This window comes from Periplaneta americana, chromosome 16, assembly GCF_040183065.1.
Source record: "Periplaneta americana isolate PAMFEO1 chromosome 16, P.americana_PAMFEO1_priV1, whole genome shotgun sequence".
In the NCBI taxonomy this organism is placed as follows: Eukaryota; Metazoa; Arthropoda; class Insecta; order Blattodea; family Blattidae; genus Periplaneta; species Periplaneta americana.
Genome location: NC_091132.1, coordinates 150827278 through 150835390, shown reverse-complemented (window position 1 = coordinate 150835390; position 8113 = coordinate 150827278). Strand labels below are relative to the sequence as shown.

At 32.4% G+C, this 8113-nt stretch overlaps 1 long non-coding RNA gene across 1 annotated transcript; it reads left to right on the top strand.

The window, feature by feature from the left end:
* The first annotated feature begins 203 nt into the window (after positions 1 to 203).
* LOC138691328 (uncharacterized) lies at positions 204 to 7550 on the top strand. The gene is made up of 2 exons (XR_011329840.1): positions 204 to 790; positions 6840 to 7550. It is a non-coding gene; the product is annotated as an uncharacterized lncRNA (long non-coding RNA).
* Positions 7551 to 8113: the final 563 nt, after the last annotated feature.

Here is an 8113-nt window from a genome sequence, read left to right as displayed (position 1 = left end):
TACAACAGTTATTACATATGAAAGTTTAACCACAATAGTTTAACATGTCTAAATGTGATCTGAACAGCTGAACGTTAGCTCAACTGTCAGCTCTGCCGATACTAGCGACATAGTTGGATTCATTGAGAACTAGACCTTGCTGAGCTCGATTTTAGTACCAACAACATCAAAGGTGCCGACAAGAATTGTCCCTACTGTATGTTCTCTATACTGTGGATCAGTTAACTTCACTCAGGAACCCAGTCCCGACGGGGAAGGTTGTTTGGACAACATGTCGAACAGTTAACTTCATTCAGGAATTCAGTCGTGATGTATAAGGTTGTATTGGATCTATCATGGAGTAGTTAGTCAAAATTACGAACTTGTTTTGGTACTTTGTTACATTTGCTTACGATATGTTTGCTGAATTGTATATGGAGAGCATTCGCTAGTGGTAATGTCTTGGTTCGTGTATGAGAGATTGCGTGAGGTTTTGTAGTCGTGGCGAGTTACGTCGTATTGGTGCATAGAATGTTACAGATTAGGCGAAGTGGTTTCGCGGTTTGATTTTGCGTGCGTATTAGGATACGCGTATATTGTATAGATGCGTCGTATTGAGGTTCGAAGATAGCCTGGCGAATTGTGGTGATTAATGAAAGGTATTGGTTATATCGTAATAAAGTATGTAACGAAACTGTAGTCAAATTGCTTTCTTCATTGTTCTCGTACTTTGTATTCCAAATTGATTATTACTTTCTACACGATTCGAATAATTCTGAGTATATTGAATTCCAGTTTGTTATTTAAATGGGTACGTGAATTCGGAGCTATTGTTGTTCTATATATATTTCTCTCTCTCTCTCTCTCTCTCTCTCTCGGGTATCAGGTTCATTGTGATAGTGCAGATTGTAATTACGAGTAAAGCTTTAGCTAATTATGTGAACATTGAATATGTGTGTGTGACTGTTTCACTTTGGATTATTTTCTGTAACTTATCGAGTCAATATGTTGAGTCTACTAGTTAGACTTAGCTATAACTTTTGAAATATAATTTGGCACTGAGTAAGAGTTTATGGAAATCGCTGAACATTGATGTTAAGTTTTATATGTTGGTTGAGATGTTGTGTGAATGATCCAGCGTTGGTAGTAGTGACTGAGGAGATAAGATTGCCATAAAGCAGCTCTGCGTTTTCATACTCATATTTAACACAATTCTCATATATATATATATATATATATATATATATATATATATATATATATATATATATATATATATATATATATATTCATAGCATCATATTTAAAGATACTTAAAATACTCACTATTCATTTGATATATAAATCATAAATTCATAACATCCATTTTCCACGCAATTTTGTAATAATATACTTCGCATTTCATACACAACATAAATCGCCATATTGTAAACAGTTAACCTCAAATCAACACTTTGGTCACTATTCCCGACCTTTTCTTCTTTTAACTTGAGTAATTCTTAACTCATAAGTTGACTAATTTTAAGGCTCTTTGTTATTTGTAAAGATGAAATATTTAATTGATACATAAGTAGGCTTAATTGTAACACCTAATATAGAACGTGTTTACATATTTTAACAAGGACTAAGCTTAGGCTAAATTATTAATAGCACATTTCAATATAAATACTATTGTTGGTTAAGAAATTGCGTGTGTTAAATAACATAAATAGTGAAGTTGCATCAAGACTGAAATATAAGTGCAGTGAAGTGACGTATCGTGTAGATTAACGTCGACAAGTGTTGTACCGGATAGTGAAGCGATAAAGTGTAGTGTTGGTCCATTGAAATATTGTAGTGTGGTGATACTTCAAAGTAGAAATAATTTAAAACATAAATAGTGAAGTTTCATCTAGACCGAAATATAAGTGCAGTGACGTGTCTTGTAGTTTCAACGTCGAAAAGTGTGGTATAGTGAAGTGATAAAGTGTAGTGTTGGTCTATTGAAATATTATAGTGTGGTGATACTAAAGGGTAGAAATAACCTAAAACTAATATACGTAAGTACATTAAATTGAAAAGTGAGTGAAATTGAATTTGTAAATAAGGTACAGTATATACATAATGTGTGCTATGACTGCTCTGTCTGGAAACTGTCGTAGTTGTAGAAGGATTGTAGTGAAAGGATTGGTATGTAATAATTGTAATTTCTGTTTTCATTGGAAATGTATAGATATAGATCCTGATAATTTTGTTGACAAAGGTAGTTGGGAATGTAGTGATTGTATATATGATAGAAAGATGCGCGATCAACTGGGGAGAATCAGAGCCCTAGAATTGGAATTATATGAGGCAAAGTGTGAAATTAATAAATTGAGAGCTTCGAAGGATAGCATTAGTGTTTCGAATAAAGAGAGATCTCACACTTGGATGAAACCGAAGAATTCCAAATCTAGGAGTAGACGTTTCTCTGCGGATGATGCTGCATCAATCAAACTGACCAACAAATTCAGTGCTCTTCAAGCAATGAATGTTGATCAGGAGAACTCAGACCCAGTATTGACACTAGTAAAGGTAAGTCAGAAAACAGATAAGGTTAATGATTGTAGGAGTAAAGTATTGATTTTAGGAAGCAGCCATGCAAGAGGTATTTCCTCACTTTTGAAGTCGAAACTGGGCGATGAGTTTGAAGTATCTAGTGTATGTAAGCCTAATGCTCCTCTCAAGAATGTTGTTGAGGATATGATGAAATTGAGTTCAGAATTTTCTAAGAGGGATCATGTAGTTATAGTGGGTGGGCCAGGTAATAGTATTGACAACGATTGTAACTATTCTATTGAGAAAGATGTCAACAACATAATTGAGATGAGCAGCCATACCAATGTAGGATTTCTCAGTCTTTTCAGCAGGTACGACAAGCCGTATCTTCACAGGAGGGTGCGGAGCGTGAATATGCGGCTTGAGCGGGCTCTGATGAGACCTGGGGCATCACACATTGGTTTGATAGATGTAAGCCCTATAAGAAGGTATGAATATCCGTCACATGGCCTGCATCTGAATGGTAGAGGCAAGGAGCACCTTTCGGTTCTTATTGCTAATAGCATCAGAGGCAGCCATGTTAAAAAGCAGAGTTGTAATATTCCTGTGTTAGTTAATGCTAGGGCTTCTCCTTTTTTAGGTTAAACCTCCCACCAGTAAGGTGTTTGAAACAAGTTCAACTAAATTGTAAATGCTGTGATGTTTCTAGTAATGAACACAGTAACTTCACTATTTTTCATCAAAATATTAGGGGATTAAAACAAAAAACTGATGAATTGATCACTTCTTTAGCAACTCAAAAGCATAAACCTCAGATATTATGTATAACTGAACATCATATGAAGCAACAGGAAATACTACAACTGTCTTTAAATGGATATGTATTAGGTTCTCATTTCTGTAGACATGTCTTCCAAAAAGGGGGTGCCTGTATTTTTATCAGAGAGGATCTATTATTTAGTAAAATTGATATATCTGATTTTTGCCTTGAACAAGATATTGAAATCTGTGGAATACAAATTGGTTATGAGATATCAAATTTAATTATCTTATGTGTTTATAGGGCGCCAATGGGAGATTATAAGAAATTTACAACTAACTTAGATTCATTATTGAAAAGACTTTATAAACCACATACCGAATTTGTAATCGGTGGTGACATAATCATAGATTATCTATCAGAAAGCTCACGTAAAAGAAAATTAAACTCACTTCTTGAAACTTATAATCTTAGTCACACAGTAAGTTTTCCAACCAGAACACAAGCTGGAAGTAGTACTGCCATTGATAATATATTTATAGATAAAAGTAGATTGAATTCCTATTCAACAGTACCATTAGTCAATGGCCTGTCTGATCACGATGCACAAATTCTAAGTGTTTTCAATACGAGTGAAAAATTCCAAAGTGTTAATCTAAAAATAAAAAAAAGGATTATAAATGCTGAATCTCTTCATCATTTAAATACATGTCTACAAAATCAATCTTGGGAAAATGTATATAGTACCGATACCATTGATATTAATACTAAATTTAATGCATTTTTCACTACATTTACGAATTATTTCAATGAATGTTTAACAGTCAAGGTGGTGAAAAAATGTAAAAGTAAAAACATGTGGATAACTCAGGGAATTAAAATATCATGTGCTAGAAAAAGGAATTTATATTTAATGAGTAGGAATAGTGATGATCCTCATGTTCTTAATTACTACAAGAATTACTGTAAAACTTTGACAAAAGTTATAAAAGATGCAAAGAAAATGTATCTGAATGAAAAAATACAAAATTCAGATAATAAGATTAAAACTATTTGGGATATTATTAAAAATGAAACTAATCGATATTCAAAGAGTGAAAATATTACTTGCATTAAAATCAATGATAGTAAAATAGATAACACAAAATCAATTGCAAATCATTTTAACGACTTCTATATAAATATTATTCAGAACTTAAACATTCAAGATTGTGCAGAAGATGCTGCACTTGGTTACCTAACTGATGCATTTAACACTGAGTTTTTAGGTCTCAAATTTATTCCCACTACCGCAGCAGAAATCATGCATGTGATAAAACAACTAAAAACAAAATATTCCTCTGGATATGATGAAATTCCAAGTAAAGTTCTGAAAGCTTGTTCTGAAATATTATCCCCTCCGTTAAGCTATCTATGCAATTTGTCAATGCAATGTGGTATTTTTCCAGAAAGACTCAAATATTCAATAGTAAATCCAATATACAAAAAGGGAGATAAATGTACTATTGCTAATTACAGACCCATATCATTATTAACAACATTTTCAAAAGTGTTTGAGAAAGTTATGTATAATAGATTATATCATTACCTGGAGTCCAACAATATATTAGTTTTAGAACAGTTTGGATTTAGAAAACAAAAATTGACAGAGAATGCTGCTTTTAGTTTGGTGGATGAAATACTAAATTCATTAAATTCGAAACTACATGTAGGTGGGATTTTTTGTGACTTGGCTAAAGCATTTGATTGTGTAGACCATAGTATATTAGTAAAAAAATTGAAGTTTTATGGTATTAAAGATGAGATGTTGGGTTGGTTTACATCGTACTTATCAAATAGAAAACAAAAAGTAGAAATAAATGTACCAAATAGTCATAAAGTTACTTATTCAGATTTTAGAAATATTAAACATGGTGTTCCGCAGGGGTCAATTTTAGGTCCATTATTGTTTCTAGTTTATATTAATGATTTAGCCTTGACCATAAACAATTCATCCCATGTGCTTTTATTTGCAGATGATACAAGTGTAATTATTTCAAGCAAACAATACGATCATTTTATAAACACTTCTAATACAGTGCTGAATCTAATGAATGGATGGTTCCATGCAAATAAAGTAGCACTTAATGTTGATAAAACCAGTGCAGTCAAATTTAGTACACACAATAGTGCTCAGGTTTCCTACAGTATTCGATTAAATGGAACTCATCTCAAAGAATTTATAAGCACAAAGTTTCTTCGTTTAGAATTGGATAATCACTTGAACTGGAAAACGCATATAGAATGTATTACTCGTAAATTGAGCTCTGCCTGTTATGCATTAAGATCCTTATCTACTATTGGTGATATAAACTTACTTAAAATGTCATACTTTGCATATTTTCACTCTGTAATGAAATATGGATTAATATTCTGGGGTAACTCTTCTGAAGCTAAACACGTTTTTGTTTTACAAAAGAAAGCTATAAGAATAATGGCCGGTGTGCATAAAAGGACCTCATGTAAAAATATTTTCCGAAACTTAGAAATCTTGACTTCACCTTGTGAATACATTCTTTCCCTCATGATGCTGTATATTAAGGACCAAGATAAATTCAGTACTAATCAAGACATTCATCATTTTAATACATGACATAAATCAGATCTTCATCTACCCTCTGTTAGTCTAAGCTGTTTTAAAAAAGGAGTTCGCTATTCATGTATAACAGTCTTCAATGCACTGCCTAATTATCTTAAAGATTTGAAGAAGAACAACGAGAAAAGGTTCAGAAAAGAATTAACCAAATTTCTACATACTCATACCTTCTACACAATTGATGAATTGTTTATGCTTGTGAATTGAATTATTCTAGTTAAATGACATGTACAATTTTATATAGCTCAACTAAAATATGTTTTTATATTGACTTAATCTGTTTACTATGTATTGTATTTTTTGTTTAGCATAACTGATGAATTGTATGTACTGTAAATTGAATAGTATACTGTATAGGTCAACTGATGAATTGTTTAAGCTTATAAATTGAATTAATCTACTTCATATGAATTGTATAGCTTAACGAAAATAAGTTTGTAAATTGAACTAATTTAATTGTATATGTTTGTATAGTTTGGCTGATGAATTGTATATGTTCTTAAAATGATTACTAGTCTGTGTAGCTCAACTGATGAATTGTATATAGACCTACTGTAAATTGAATGGTAATATGTATAGCTCAACTGATGAATTGTTTATGATTATAAATTGAATTAATCTACTTGATATTAATTGCACAAATTTGTATAGCTTAATGAAAGTATGCTACTTTGTATTGTATATATTTGTATAGTTTTGGCCGATGAATTGTATATGCTTTAAATTGAATAGTAATCTATATAGCTCTACTGATAAATTGTTTGTGTTTGTAATTTGAAGTAGTTTGCATGATATGTATTATCAATTTCTGTATATCACAACTGGTTGAATTGTTTATGCCTTAAATTTAATTAAATTGTTTTGTATTATAATATAGCTCAACTTATGAATGATGGTTTGCGTTTGTAAATTTAATAATCTGATTGGCTATGTATTGTATACTTTTAGTAGAGCCATCGATGTAGCTCAGTCGACAGACTCGCTGGGCTGCTGATCCGGAGCTGCGTTCGGGCTTGGGTTGGATCCCCCTTTGGACTTTGGTTTCTTCGGAAGTTTTCCCCAGCCGTGGGACTGAAGCCGGATGGTCTATGGCGAGTCCTTGGCATCAACCCCTTTGATTTGATTACCTGGTTGGGTTTTTCCGAGGTTTCCCCCACCGAAAAGGCAAATGCCGGGTAATATTTTGGCGAATCCTCGGACCTCATCTCATCTCACTACATCTCGCCAAAATGTAAAAAAATGTAAAAAAAATTGTAGAAAATTGTAAAAATTGTAGAAAATTACTAAATTGTAAAACTATAAAAATTTGTAAAAATTGTAATTGTAATATTGTAAAATATTGACATGTTCCACATCTTAAAGCTTCATTGCTCATGTAAGATCTATGGAATAAAATGAATGAATGAATGAATGGAATATTTTGTGAGTCGTGAACTTAATATTTTGGAACTTGCCAATTAGATTGAATTGTGACTTTGAAAGCATATTGGCCGTTAACGATCAAAGTATGGAAGGTTCTGGACTTTATTTATTTTTGTGTTTGAGATTAGTTTAGTATATTATTTCTCTTTATTTAATTTTACATATTCATGTATTATTCCATCAAATCATTCATGTACTTGTTATTTATTATTTGTTAATTATATTTGTTATCATAAATTCACACTGTTTATTCTGTAAGTCTTCCACTGCGCACATCCCAAGAACCCCGATGCACCAACGACATCTGGCGAATAACACCCCAGTAGTACCCCGTTTTAAGAGGAGGTTATAAGTATGGTTTAAATACGCCTAAGCTTTTAAGGGGGGAAAAAATGCTTTGAAAATCGATCTGGTAACTATCCTTGCCATGCAAGTCATAATTTGTCATCTTGAGCTCTAGGTTTCACGTATACGGTGCAGTTATATCAAAGTAATAAGAGTTTAATTTTATTAACTTCCTTGTTTGTTTGATAAAGGAAATCTTTTATCAATTAAATAGTAGGCCTATCGCAGTAGCAATAAGAAGTCCTAATGCGCCGACATTACAGAGGTGTCCGGGTTGAGTCGACTATAGATGAATTAATTTGATATAATTTTCAGCCGCTGCATTTATTGATACTAAAATAGGCCTATCTGCCACCGCGCCGGCCAAAGATCAAATTTCTGTTGATTTTAAATATAACAAAGTTGTTTTTAACCAAGCGTCATCATGCATGCCTTACTGCGATGACAGTGTTGAT